This window comes from Leopardus geoffroyi, chromosome D2 (genome assembly GCF_018350155.1).
Source record: "Leopardus geoffroyi isolate Oge1 chromosome D2, O.geoffroyi_Oge1_pat1.0, whole genome shotgun sequence".
NCBI classification, from domain to species: Eukaryota; Metazoa; Chordata; class Mammalia; order Carnivora; family Felidae; genus Leopardus; species Leopardus geoffroyi.
Window position 1 is genome coordinate 73,471,008 of NC_059334.1, and position 15,985 is coordinate 73,486,992.

The 15,985-nt window shown below is 41.5% G+C and overlaps 1 protein-coding gene across 5 annotated transcripts in view; it reads right to left on the reverse strand.

The window, feature by feature from the left end:
• Positions 1–15,985, reverse strand: part of GFRA1 (GDNF family receptor alpha 1) — a 213,931-nt gene that overhangs the window by 151,198 nt on the left and 46,748 nt on the right. The window lies entirely within an intron of this gene.

Here is a 15,985-nt window from a genome sequence, read left to right on the forward strand (position 1 = left end):
AACAAATTACGTCCTCTGTTTTAAGAGCTTACATCAGTGACCAGCACGTAGTGAATGTAGAGAATTTGGTGGTTATTATTAAAATTCATATTCTTATTTTTCACAACCACCTTTTGGAGTAGGTTGTATTCTCATCCTTATTCAGCAGATTGGGGAAAGCGAGACCACAGAAACTCATCCAAGGCCACAGAGGAGGAAACAATCGGCTGGGGATTGGACCCAGATGTCTGATTCCAAAACCCCATCTTTTCACCCACTACCAAGTGCTTGCCTGGTTTACAAGTAACACAAAAACAACACCACACAAGAGAATAAGCAGAGGAAGGCTCTACAAATATACTAAGGTTCCCTATTGAAATCAAAGAGAAAGACATTTGTATGAATTCTCCACATGTAACTCACGACTAATAATGCCACATCTTCCTATTATCCTAGGTCAAAGTCTCTTAAAAGGTGAAAAATTGTGACTTTATTTTTTTTCAACAATTACTTGAGAGGCCACCTAGCAAGCACTATGTTGGGTACTGGGAAACATACAGGTAGCAAAAAGCATAAACAAACAGTCACTAATATCCCTCTACTGGTAACCACTGGCACGCCTTCTACCTTACATTTGTTTCTTCCTGTCTTTACTCTTCATAGAAATGCACTCACACCGTCTCCCTTTTGCTCCACAGTGACTGTGGGAATCATCCACGCTCCACACAGCATATCACTCATTCTCACTGCTATATACTATTCCACTGTGTGATTATATCCTGTTATTTTCCCTTTGTAATGTTGATGGATTGTTTCCAGTGTTTGACAATTAGGAATTGTGATGAATATCTTTGTACATGTCTTTTGGTGAACATTTATGCATACGCCAGGTCCTTTCTGATATCTTTTTTTTAAAAAAAATGTTTTAATGTTTGAGAGCGAGAGAGAGAGAGAGAGAGAGACGGGGGGGGGGGGGGGGGGGAGGGGGCAGAGAAAGAGGGAAACACAGAATCTGAAGCAGGCTCCAGGCTCTGACCTGTCAGCACTGAGCCCGACACAGGGCTTAAACCCACAAACCACAAGATCATGATCTGAGCCGAAGTCGGACACTCAAAACGATTGAGCCACTCAGGCGCCCCTTTTCTGACGTCTCATATGTGCATTCAGGCTCATTCTGTTCTCAACATCTCAGATGTGCATTCAGGCTCATTCTGTTCTCAACTGCCTCCCAATCACCCCAAAAGTTCTCTCATCTGTTCACATTTCTCATTCAGTAACTTAAGGTCGAATACAGTGCTGGTAGGAACACAGCACCACCCAGACATGAGCCCGCTCCTACCCTGCTAATGGGGTGGTAGGCAGGTACAAAACTTCTGGAAGATAGCTTGACGAGACGTAAGAAAATGTTAAATATATAGTCCTTGACCTGATAGTACCACTTCCAGGAATTTAATCTAATGAAATAAATAAAGGTACAAAATGAGTCTATAAGGACGTTTATCACAGCATTGTGTATACTGGCAAAACAATGATTTTTGCCTATTTATCTACAGGGAATCAAGCCAAAAATAATTTATCCCACAAAAATGGATTATGGTGTAGCCATTGAAAATCTTTAGTTAAAGACTTTGATTACTGTTGAATGAAAAAAATCAGCCAGCAACAGGGAACACGTGTCCCGAGACCACTTACCAATGCGTACGCAAGCACGTGCGAGCGTTTATCTCCATGAAGAAAGACCGTCATGGAAATGTTTGTCTTCGGGTGATGGGATCTGGGGTCACTTTTTGAAATCCTATGTAAGCATTTCTGTACGACTTTAATTTGTAACACGGACCATGCCTTACGTCCATAATCCGAATTTTAAAACTTTATTTTCATACTGGAAACTAAATAAGAACTGGACCATCAACATCTACCTTTGCTGCCAGGAGCTACACATCAGCTCCTACGAGGTCACAGACAGTGGAGAGCCCATAAAAGGTGCAGATGGGATGCACACCTGAGTGGATTAAACAGACCGCGAGGAGGGGAATACCTGTGGGAACGGTGTTCATTCCGCTGGCGTAGCTGTGACCCTCGCGAAGGGTGTCGTTCACACACAATACACACACTCCCAAGGGCATACGCAGGCTGTGGCACAGCTATGTCAGGTTGCAGGCTCCCAGGACCCAGGCAATTGGCTGAAACACCACCCTATCCCTCACGCTCACGAAAGCTAATTGGGATGTAAATGGGCATATCGGTGCCATTCCAGGACAACTTCGACTCTGCCCTAACTTGTATACACTATCTATTATTTTCTAACCTCCGTCATTCATCATTGGTACAAGTTCCGACACGGCAGTGGAAGGACGGCACTCACCCGCCATGCCTCAACATTGTCCGGAAACTGTGAGAAGGACCATGCGCAGCTCCCTAAGTATACCCATCACATGCATCTGTTGCCTGGAACACACAGTCCATACCACCCACCCTCGGACCAGCCTGCACACCTGGAGTGGCTCTCCTCCTCAGCCTTCAAATGTCACAGCCACTGTGAAGTCTCTCAGTGCCTATCCCCACAGAGAGGGAAGTCTCTGTTCCCACCTCTCTGCTCCTAGAGTAAATTGTGCACTTTGCAATTATAGCTCATCTTATAGTTCGTTATTTATATAGCCCACAAGCTCCCGAGGACAAGAGTCATGGGTCTTAATCACCTTTGTGGATCCTCAATGACTGGCATGGTATGAGCCCACACAGGAGGGAAGGAAAAAGGGCTGGTGTGTCTTAGCACTCATCTGGTCCAACCCCTTAATTTGCAGAGGAGGAAACTGAGTCCCAGAGAAGGAGATATTTCCCAAGGTCACACAAGGCACTAAAGATTCAGCCAGGACTACATGAGATTCATTTAACCTTAATGAAGCACAAAAGCTCATCCCTATTATTAGCAAAGTACAAATTAGAGATTTATCATTCTCCTCTAATGAATGCAGACAAAAATTTCCAACCTTGAAAATATCAGTGAAATAAGATTAGTCTTTTAAACACGGATCCAGTCTCGACATCCGTCCCCGATCCTCAACCTCCTATCCATGGCTTTTGACAGGGAGCACTTCCTTTGAAATTCAGTAGTGATTTGAATCACTGGAAAGTATCAGTGGGCAGGGAGGGAGGAAATTCAGGCAGGGATTTAGTGACCTTATTCCTTCCCGTTTCATTGTGTATTTCACGCTTTAGCAGACAAACCTGCATAGAGTACTACTCATATCCTCTATTCCAAGAAACACTCTTGAATTTTGTATAAGCTATTTAAAATTAAAAAAAAAAAAAACCTTTTTCAGCTTCATTTACATTTTGCACCTTTTTATTCAAATGTAAATTTTAATAAACACCAGTATAAATATTGCAACAATTTTGCACATGAGTTATCTTGTAATTTACACTCTAAATTTATGTCTTTTGTAGTCTGTGGCATAAATCATTCCGCTCTTAGCATTAGTTAGCTCTTTGCTCTGTATAATAATGGCTTGGGTACCGTCTTTAAAGTTTCACTTGTCTAGACTGAAACAGCCATCCAGGCTCAGGCTCCAATGATTCACGGGCAGAAGAACAGAAAGTAAGTGAGAAGACTGTAAATCCTGTGCTGTTTGGCTACATTTTACCTCCCCCAAATTCTGGACCTCAGAGGCTATTAGCTACAGGAATACTCTTACCACCTTCATGTCCATCACCCCTAATCCCCAAGCCATAGGGACTAGTCACTTATAAAACTCAAAAGGCCCTCACATTTGAGTGACATATTCTCCTTTTAGTGTAACCAATCACTCAGAATTATTTGGGAGTCAATCACTTTACACACTCTGCACTTGAAGTTCCTTGCTGATGAGCTGGAGATATTTTAACACCCACGCCCTGGTGTTGGTCAGGTTCAGTGGGATAATTTACAGAAACATTCTCCCGTCAGCTGCCGTTAAGAATCACTCTGAGAGTGAGACTCAGTGCCATCCTTCCTGCTTTCCCAGGAATGGGAAATCACACAAGCACGGGGCTGGGAGTCACCAACACCCACCCAGCCACAGTCAGGTTGAGCCCAAAGGACACTAGGGACACTAGTGCAGAGGAAATAAACTCCTTCAGACAAAGCTCTGCTCACACTCACTTCCCTCAATCAGTCACAGGAACAAAGAAAGCCTGTTCTCCAGCCCCAGCCCCACCCCCACCCCCCGGAGCCATTCTGGTCCTATAGATAGATGAAAGGCCATGTGTAAGATGGCGACTCAGATGTGGGGAGAAGAAAATAAAAAGGAGCTCATATTTGTCTTTCTTAGCTTGATGCCCAGTTTCTTCCGTTAGGAATGAGCATCAAGGGTACTTGTCCCCCTCCCCCACAGTCACTGAGAGAATTCACACCCTAGAGTTCTTTAATGCACTGAGTCCTCCAGAGACAGGGGCCATAAAAAGACTGGATTACTTATTATTATTAATAAGTTATGGCAATTAGACTGGGTGATTCCTAAGCGTTGCTGATTAAAAACTTTCTTGAGTGCCTACTCATCCACATGGCTAGTGTTTACCTCTATTAAAAATGATTTAACTACACTCTGGGTGAACCCCTCTCTTGCGCCTGGGTTAATAATTAGCAGTGCACAGAGCCACGCGGGTTAAGTGAGTTGGCTGTCCTTTATTTATCTATTGCTTTATTTTATGAGGAGAACTGGATGGCAGTCTCATTGCCCATTGAGCCTGCTAGGAATAATTTACTATTTCAATCCACAGTCCATGGAGATGGTTAGAGAAAACTTCACTATTATTACAACATCACACTCAGCCCACACCCCACGTCACTGAAGATATGCCAAACAGAGAAAGTGTGCCTGACTTCCACGAGACGGGGGGAGGTAAAGTTACCAGTTCTCAAACAATGTAATCATACTACTCTCTCAATTTTGCTTTCTTTTCTAGGTTAAATTATATATGAGGGGAGTTTAGTTTCTTGAAAATGCATGCACTTAACTCCCATTTAAGAAGTCTCACCTGGGGAGATAGCTGTCTTGTGAGTCCTCCTGTGGTTTGAGCTACAGAAAGAAAATTCTCTTTCAAGTGCAAGTGCTTTTACAGTAAAGCACTGCAAATTTTACCGGGACCCAACTAACCAGGGGCAAAGGGAGAGACGTAGAGAACAGCTGAAATGAACACTGCTTCCTCGAATGGGGTGAGGTGCGCCATCAACCAAAATCCGTTTCAAGATCAGCTGAGCTCTCCCTTCGCCAGATTTCAAAAACCAGATTTCGTATATGTCAATAGGAAGGGCGACTAGAATTCAGTCTCCATATTTCTATAAAACTCTGTGAATGAAGAGAATCCTTTCTTTTCTTTGTTGAAAAGTGGGCCCACCAATGCCTCCTCTCTTGTCGAATACCAGCACTCCAGAGTAGCTGTGCTGGACACTCACAAAGCTGAGGTCCAAAAATGGCAGGCGTGCTTCCCAAGGAGAGCTGGGTTAACTCCTTCTCTCCCAAATACGATCTAGTGTCATGGTACCGCATAACCATGGCCACTGGATCCCATGACCTAAGATTGGGTCCTGGCCCCTCGACCAGATGGAAACCAAGGAGGAAACCTCTCGCAGACTATGTTCTCATCTAGAAGACAGGGATGGGAGAGAGAAGCTCCTTCTCTCCCCTGCAGCTATCACGAGGATCAAGCTGGAATAATTTAAGCAAAACAGAGGACACGGACTTTAGCATCAAACAACAGTAAGTTCAAATCCTTGCTAGTTCACCATCCTGGCCATCTTGGGCTAGCTATTTAAGCCCTCTCTCCAGGTCTTGGTCTCTTCATTTAGAAAATGGAGATAATAAAACTTTCTTTTAGAATTCAAAGGGACAACCCAGATACATGGAAAACAATTAGCACAGAGTAGCTGGTTTACGGTACACGTTCAATAAGTGAAAGTTAATGTTATTATAATAACAAGCAGTAGAACAGCATAGCAAAGAGCTCAGGTCTCGAAGTCAGAGCTGGTTCCACGTCTGACTGTGCGATCTTGGGAAAATTACTTTAACTTCCCCAAGCCTTGCATTTCTCATCAGCAACACGCAGATAATAACAATAGCTAATTTCTGTGCTACCTCATAAATTGCTATGGAGATTAAATGAGCAATGCATATAAAAATGCACAATAACTGGTACTCAGAAATATTCCTATACATTGTAGGATTATTAGTCAACGCACATGTATTGATTGCTTACCATTTGAAAAGTCTTTGTGACTTATATAGGACTGTGAAAGTATCAGAAGAGAAAAAAAAACCCATTAAAATAAAATGATCGTTTTAACTCCTTCTTGTCATGCAGCTATATGCCATTAAGAAACTCTGGAGCCATTCCCAAATACCACCTAATGAAGGAATGATTTTTAATGTTTTGTATCAGAGACCGAGATCCAGTAACATCCTGATGATCTAAAGGGTTGTGATTAAAACCCAGAAATTGCAGAAAGCCAGGCCTGGTCTTTCTTTATGGTGCCACTCACCCCTCTGACGTTGCCTAGCTCCTCTGGACCTGTCATTATTTCTCAAGGCCGCGATGTAAAGGGCTCACGCAGCCCTGCCCTGGGCTTTCATCCATGCTTGAAGCCATGCTCCATGAGGCCCAGGGTTCCAAGAAGGTAGGGACTGCATGGGGGCAGCGGAATTGAGACCCACTCTGCCAGGGACAGTGGAGTGCTATGAAGAATTTGCCTTTAAAAAATGGGGGGGGGGGTGCTGCTTTATTAAATAATTTTTTAAGTTTGAATACAATAAGCCACTTAAGCTCCTTCCTATCCAGGTGCAAGTCTGTGCTCTCCTGGAGCACAGCCAGAACAAAGACTCCTCCAGAGCTCCTGGCTTGGCCTCAATGGCACCACACAGGAGCTGTGATTAGTTTTCTGTGTCTCCAAAGCCAGACAGCTCAGGCAGCCCTGTGGCCACACAGCCCATTTCCATGCTCCCCCGGTTTCCCCCAGGCACACTCAGGCGGCTCAAACTGAACGCAGCCCTGTGATTCTTGGTTATTAAGCACTAGCTGCAAGGCCTCACTCCTCAGTCTCCAGCCCTCGATGCCAAAAACTAGCCCATTCTTTCATGCAGGTGGGCCTTGTATCTCTCCCCCTCTTTCTTCTCCGTCTCACTCTGGATGCAGGCTAGGGAAAGTTCTATGGTTTTCCTTGCTCCTGGCTTCTCCTCACCTTGTATCATGTTGGAAATGAAGACCAATACTTAGCCCGTCATTGGCGTACCTCTGAAGGCACAAGGCACTCAGTAAACGTCTTTTAGTATTTGTGAGTCAGAGAAGAAATTTTTTAAAGCCCCGACGTAGCTTCCTGCTACATTTTCTAAAGAATGTGCTACCAACATCAATCTTAGGCCGTGTGCCTGTAACACATCACCCTGCACTGACTTGGGGAAGGCAGTGCACTCAATGCAAGCTAGTAAGTCCCTAAGATTTTTATGACATGCTATCCTTAGTATATCTCATTCCTAGCACAGAGGGATAAAGCTCTTAACTACTGAAAGAACATAAAAAAATAGATTTAGGAATAATACTTTTTATGATTGCATTCTGTATACTGTGAAAGTTATGTTCAAATCTGCTAGTACTTTATGGTGCTGATAAAGTAGAACAGTATGGCTTCCCGGCTAACAGTGTATTTTATATCCATTTACAATGTTTTCTCTTAAATTGAATTACTTTTTGAGTAATTATAATAAGACTAATCTGGGCTTAATGAATTCATGTACAAATACTTTAGACTGCATTATTAAAACCTCTATGATATGAAACTATATTAAACTCAATCCCTCTAGCAACCAATGTTTTTCTTTGAAAAGCATACATGACTTTCTCTGAATTCTTTTAAATCCGCTAACTGAGAAATCATAAGAAGCCACATTAAAAGCTCGAACAACAGAGTTTGATAAATAATATTGTTCGAATTTCCCTAAACTTACATAATTGAGTATTAATTGAGGGGGGGGGATCACAGAAAGTATTTTTTATTAAGCATCCACATATGCAGAGGGCTGAAGCATCAGTCCACCTTCCAGAAGAAATCAGTTTGGCTCTGATGAGCAATGCTGTAAGACCATTATTGCTTTAAAAAAAAAAAAAAAAAAGAGCCTGCGGCAATCAAGCCTTATGTTCTAAAAAGTCTCTGAACACAATAGTCTAAATATCTGGATTCTAGTTCACACTCGAGGCAAAACCACTCATCTTCTCTGGGATTCAGTTCCTCCAGCTACAAACCGGTTTGATCTCTGAGGTCCCTTCCAGTTCTAAGGCATGATGGTCTTAAGTTTAAAATTACACACATTATATCAAATGGGCTCTTATTGCATACTGCTTATTCATCATCTTATCCACACTAAATTACATTCACAGGAAAAAAAAAATTTCATTCCCTGCAATTCACATACATCCACAAACACATCCATAATACAGCTGGTGGTTTCAAATTTATCCCAAGATATTATCTCGGTAGAGTATTTTTCCCATTACAGATAAATTATAAACCATCTGAAATCTTTAAGGTTCTCATGCCTTCCTGAATCAATTTCTATGGCCCCCACCCAACATAAAAGATGCTCTTTCCAAGCCAACTGGGTAACTTCATCACCCATGCATTCCTCAGGCAGGTCTCCAAGCGCCAGGCTTTAACTGGATTGGTTGCCCAGTTTTCTAAATTCAAACTAGATATTTATAGATGTCCAACAGGATAAGTCTCTCTCTTTGCCAGGTGATCATTACCAGGATAGACAACTTTAAAGTAAACATAAGACAATGGCCATCATCATTATTCTGATGGGTTGGCACAAATTACTATCAGGAGAGCTCCCAGGAGCCAGAGACAATTAAAGTCTGAGTTCAGAGAAGCCGCCCCCAACATCAAGCATTGCTGATTAGGATGATTTGGGAAGTAAATATGCTTCGGCAAATTGGCCCACGTCTTCAAGGAGGAGGTTCGGCCACGCAATACACTCTGGCCCAACCTCAGTTTCAGGAGGTACAGGTTCTGGCTTGGCTCTACCATAATTCCTCTTCATAAATGTGGACAAGCCATTTAAGTGCTCTAGATCCCAAAGACAGTTTGACTGGAAAACTTCTGCCATCCTTTCCGGGTCTACAGTTGTATCTTGAACATTCCTGAAATCCTTCCTAGGGACTCTGCTATGCACCCCCAACCACCTGCACATCTCCTTGGTGTACTAATACATACCTGTCATTTTCTCTCTCTTTCTCTGCAGCTAAGCTGAAAGCACCATGATGTTCTGTCCATTGAAGTCCCAAAGTCCAAGGCAGAATATTAGAGTGTGGTAGACACATCTTAACGTTAATAATAACTGATATGTTTTCAGAGCCTTCAGTAGATCACCCACTATTTCAAGTTCTTTACACAGATTGCCTTAATCCTCTCAGTCACTCTAAAAGTTAGCTATCATTATTATTCTCATTTTACATATAAAGAAACAGAGGCTCAGGGAGGTTAGCTAAAGTTACCGAAGGTCACGGGGAAGCAAATGATCTGGGATTCAACCCAAGCAGTCTGGCTTCACAGCCCAACTCTTAACCACGGTGCTACACTGTGTCTTAATGAATGCCCCCAACTGTCCTTCTACACGAAGGACAACAGTTAAAATACCTCATTCCCTCAAACACCCCCAGGGAGTTAACTTGAGCCCTATCCATAATACCTTTCATATCTAAACTCCCCTGTTTCTGGAACCCCAACCACATTTTTTTTCTCTGCCTTTATCGTCATATGGATTTGGAGTCCAATTGCAGAAACCACCTAGGTGAGCCCTGACTTTTTAAAAACTTTACAAATACTCTTTTTTGAAAAAAAAAAATGCAACTATCTCGGTAGGTTTATGGCAACAGCTAAGGTAAGATAAGGACACGGGGACAAGACGCAGAGCCAGATAAAAAGAGAAGAATTCCAAGAAGAGGTCAAGGGAAGGGAGGACAGTCCAACACAAGGACATACACCTGAGCTACAGAGACTCGTGCAGCTAATGCAGCTGTCATCCTTCTAGGATTCAGGAAGAGGAGGAAGTGGGAGGTGGGGGGACAGAGGGAGAGTGGCAGGTGGGGGGGGGGAGCCAGTGCAGGCAGGACACATATGGGCTCCAGAGTCCCAGTGCCTGAGCTGTGACCCTGGCTCTGCCACCAGCAAAGTTAGCTGCCCTCTTTAAGGCTCCGCATCACCGTCCAATACAATGGGAATCACAGAAGCTTTTAGGAGGATTAAGGCACATCCATTCCCTAAAGCCTTTAAAAAAATTTTTTTATAATCTTTATTTATTTTTGAGAGAGAGAGAGAGAGCATGAGCAGGGGAGGGGCACAGCGGGAGGGAGACATAGAATTTGAAGCAGGTTCCAGGCTCTGAGCTGTCAGCACAGAGCCTGACGCGGGGCTCAAACTCACAAACCATGAGATCATGACCTGAGCCGAAGTCCGACATTTAACCGACTGAACCACCCAGGTGGCCCTAGCCCCTAGAGCCTTAACACAGCACCCGGCACACAGAAGACACTTAGTAGAAGCAGGGAATAAAAGAATAAAATGTACTTGCTTGGATCTAAAAGCAAAAAGGCTACTCCCCATGGCCACCAGCCCCCTGGCATCGAATGATGCAGCCCAGGGGAACAATAGGAAAAAACATGTCCAGCAAAGGGGCATTCATTCTCTCCTAGTCGTACTCATTCCTGAGGAAACAGGATCAATGTTTATTATGGGAGCAAACATTAAACGCTAAAGTATTGCCCCACACTCTCTATCACATAAATGCTAGTATTTTGCAGAGGGAGGTGGGAGCGAGTAATTAAATGTGCACTATAGGCACTCCATGAATCTTTCAGAGCGCGGGTCTTTCTTCTGGAAAGCAGTACATTTGTTTAAAGTCACCCACTCACAGGCTCGGTGTAGATAACGTGGCTCCTCTCTCTTCACGGGCCCACGTCTTGGCCGCACATGGAGGGACCTCACACTGGGCTGGGCTCTTCTACAATAGAACTGGGCATTTCCAAGGGGCAGAGGACCCAGAGAGCTGAGGACACCTTTTAAAAAACCTCTGCGGCTGTAAATTTTTATCCTTGTGAAGAAGAGCCGGCAAGCAGTAAATGTTGTTACCACACATCATACCCCACTGAGTAGCTTTTCAAAAGGAGAAGGGGAAGTTCACTTGGCAGTTTAAGATTCTTTTAAACCTGTACGACATTATTCACTGGCTCAACACAGTCATGAAATGTAAATGTCATTTTCACGAAGGATTTGTGTGGTTGGCTTGCCCTGAAAAAAGGATTCCAACATATTACAGAGCTTAAGAAATTTTAAGCATGCTTTCTATACACACACACACACACACACACACACGTATATGTGTGCACACACACATACGCACACACACACATACATATACATACATAGATATGTATATATGCATTTTTTCCAGCATCATGGTTATTATTCTTCAAGTCCAGAATCTTGCTTCTAGTTCTAGCTCTGCCCCTAACTGGTCATGGCTGGTACCTAGTCCCTCTTGGAATGCCTCAGTTTCCTCACCTGTAATTGAGGATAAAGCAGCCTTCATTATGTCATCAAGGAAAACATAAGATAATGGATGCAACTGCACTCAGAAAAAATAAACTTAAATTTTCTGATGCTTTGTTAGTGTTCACTGAAGCTGATACACTGTAATGACCAATCAATGGACCTATAGGAAACTAAAGCCCAGATCCTACAGGGAGCTTACAATAAAAGAAGCATCAGACACGCTCAAGGCAAAAGTGTTAAATTCTACAGGAAGAATAAAACAGAACAGTGAAGAAAAGAGATCTTTCAAGAATAGGACTTCATGGACCAGATACAAGCTGAGTTGGATGGTAAGGGCAGTCCTAAACAAAGTCAACCTTTGCGGAGCCTTTATTTCTAAAGACTTTACCTAAATATTTAATATAATACTCCCCAAACTCTGTGAATGAAATATCATCCTCATCCTCTTTTAAACAGTGAGTTAATTTACCAGAGATCCCACCCACAATCACAACTGTAGGACACTCCTTCGTCACTACTGCACTGAAGAACTCCGAAAGGAAGAAATGAGAGAAAAGGAACCAACAGGACGAGTGACTCAGAAAAAACAAAATGGGCTCATGAGAAGTCAGAGAAGACCTAAAGAAGTAGAGATACATGCTGTATTCACACACTGGAAGGCTCAGTAATGTCAAGATATTGGTTCTCCCCAAATTGATCTATAGATCCAACAGGATCCCAATAGTAATTCCACCAGACTTTTTGTAGGAAATGATTAGCCAATTCTAAAATTTATAAGAAACACAGGTACCTAGGATAGGCAGCAGTCTTTAAAAACAAAAAAAAAAGGCAAAGTCAGAGGGCTGACACTACTCAACTCCAAGACATATAATAAAGCCACAGTAATCAACACAGAGTGTTACTGGCATTAAGACAGACAAGTCGATCAATAAAGCAGAACAGGGAGCCCAGAAACAAACCTGCATTTTTACAATCATTAGATTGTTGACAAAGGAGTCGATTCAATCCAGTGGGGAAAGGCAAGTATCTTTAACCAATGGCACCGGAACATCCATATAGAGAAAAATAAACTTAGACTCCTACTTCTCACCATACACAAAAATTCATGATAGATCGTAGCCCTATAAGTAAATGCTAAAACTATAATGTTTCTAGAAAAAAAAAACATAAAATATTCTAGTGACTTGGGAGTACATAGAGATTTCTTAGATAGTACACTGAAAGAAATAGCAATAAAAGAAAAAATGAATTCAATTTCATCAAATTTTAAAACCCTGCTCAATAAAGAATGTCGTTAAGAAAATGAGTAATAAGCGATTTTGGAGAGAAAATATTCACAAATCCTGTATCTAACAAAGACCTGGCATCCAGTATTTGTAAAGAACTCCTTCAACTCACTAATAAAAAGACAAACAACCCACCATTTTAAGTGAGTAAAATATCTGAACAGACACTTCACAAAGTGATCAATAAGCACATAAGAAAAGTGTCCAACATCATTAGTCATAAGGGAAATGCAAATTAAAACCACAATAATATATCACTATGTACTCACCAGAATGGCTAAAATTAAAAAGACTCACAACATCAAATGTCAGTGAGGATTAACAAATGGCATCTGAAACTCTCCTCCAATTGCTGGTTGTAGTGTAAAATAGCATTACCTCGGGGGAAGATCTGGTAATTTCCTACAAAACTCAACATATTCCTACACCATGATCCAGCAATTCTGCTCCTAGGGATTCACTCAAGAGAAATGAAAATACAGAGCCACGAAAACAACTTGTACGCAAATGTTCTTAACAGTTGGAAATAGTCCACAGGTCCATCAATGGGAGAATGGATAAACAGACGTGAAGTATGTTCATACAACAGAATACTACTCTACAATATAAAAAAATGGAATGAGTAATATACACAACAACATGAATGAATCTCGTTAATATAATGAGCAGAAGTCTTACACACAAGAATACTTATTGTGTGGTTTCATGAATATAAAATTCTAGACCAGGCAACTTAATTGTTAGTTGAAAAAATGGCAATACTCCCCATACTGATCTACAGATTCAGAAAAAAAATCCTATCAAATCCAGCTTTCTTTGAAGAAACTTGAAAGCAGAGTCTAAAATTCCTATGACATCTTAAGGGATCCTAAAGAACCAAAACAGTCTTGAAAAAAGAGGACAAAGTTGGAACACTCATACTTCCCAACTTTAAAACTTCCTACAAAGCTACAGTAATCAAGACAGTGTGTGATGGGTATAAAGTTAGACACACAGATCAATGGAATGGAATTGAGAGCCCAGCGAAAAATCCTCACATTTATGATCAACTGAATTTTGAGAAGACAATTCAATGAGGGGAAAATAATGTTTTCTACTAATAGTGATGGGGCGGCTGAATAGCTACATGTAAAAATTGAAACCTTGTTTCATACCATATATAAAAGTTAACTCAAAATGGATTAAAGATATAAAACTCTTAAAAGAAAACATAGGGCTAAACCCTTGTGACTTTGGATTAGACAACAGTTTCTTAAATATGACAAGAAAATCGTAAGCATTGAAAGAAAACACAGACAACCTGAACATCTGCAAAATTATAAATTTTGTGTCTCAGGGAGCATCTCTCTACTTGCTAGATAAAATGTCGACCAATTCATGAGTCACTTAATAAAGCCAATTACATCTTCAAAAAAATTATGTCTCAAAGGGCACCATCAAGAAAGTGAAAAGACAACTCACCAAACTATGGAAAATAATTGCAAATTACATATCTGATAAGGCATTTACCTCAAGACTATGCAGAGAACTATTACAACTCAAAAATAAAGAGACCAATAACCCAATTCAAAGAGGCAAAAAACCTAAATAAAAATTTCTCCACAAGAGGGATACAAAGGGCCAATAAGAACCTGGAAAGATGCTCAACGTCATTAGGCATCAGAGCAATACAAATCAAAACCACAGTGATAGAACACTTCATACCCACTAGGATGGCTATCATCAAAAAGACAGGCAATAACACGTGTAAGTTACCAAAGATCTGGAGAAACCAGAATGCTGCTGCTGGGAATGTAAAAATACAGACTCTGGAGAAGAGTCTGGCATGTCCTCAAATGGTTAAATACAGAGTTACCATATCATCCAGCCAGACCAGTCCTCCGTATACACCCAAAAGAAAGGAAAACATATCTGCACAAAAACTTATACACAAATGTTCCTAGCAGCATTAGTCACAATAGCCAAAAAAAAAAAAAAAAAAAAAAAATGGAAACAATCCCACTGGTCCTCAAACGGCAAATGGATAAACAAAATGTGGTATATCCAAACAATGGGATATTATTTGGCAATAAAAAGGCAGGAAGTAACTAATACATGCTACAATATGGATGGATCTTGAAAACCTCATACTTGAAAGAAGCCAGTCACAAAGGAGCACATATTGTATGGTCCCGTTTACATGAAATGTCCACAACAGGCAAATTTAGGGACAGAAAGCAGATTAATAGTTACCTAGGGCTCGAAAGGATGAGGGAGTGCGGGATAACAGCTGGGTTTCTTTTTAGGGCCATGGAAATATTCTAAAATTGACTGTCTGACAGATACACAACTCTGTGAATATGCTAGAAATCACTGAGCTGTATACTTTAAATGAATAAACTGTATGGCATGTGAATTATATGTCAATACAGCTGTTTGAAAAAAGAGTCCTCGGCTGTGACTATATTTCCAATGACGAGTTATGCCAACCTCTGCGGCTCGGGCCCACAGCTAGGCAAGCCAATCTCATAACTGCATTCAGCTCTTCATCATGAACACATCTAAATAACCTCGCTCAGGTGCTGGCACCACACTGGGCACCAAGAAAGGTTGGCACAGACGAAAGACTGCATCCCTTCTTCTCGAGGAATCACAGCCCAGTGCCTCGGTCTACACCGACCCCTGCGTGGCTGTTGAGTACTTGACCATGGTGAGTCTGAATGGAGATGTGTTCTAAGCGTGAAACAGACACTGAATTTCAAAGACTCTTTTCAAAGAGAAAAAAAGTAAAATAGTTAACAATCGTTTATACTGAATTACATGCCGAAATGGTATTTTGGGTAAACTAGGTGAAAATGAAACGTCAAAATGAATTCACCGGTGCTTTTTTTTTGTATTTTGAATGTGGCACAGAAATTACAAATCACATGTGTAGCTCAGTACTACTGGGGAGTACTGGCTTGGATTTTTAAATACAAATAAATCATCAAAACTTTCCTGATCCCCAGTGTTTTAGAGGATTGTTTTACGCAGACTTCTAAATGGTGATTAACTTTGAAGTCCACTCAGCAGTTATAAAATGCCTGCTGCTGTGCAATTATGGAGGCACAAAAGGTTCCTTGTGTGCTGCCCTCTGTCAATTGGTCCCTTGGACGAGAGTCGA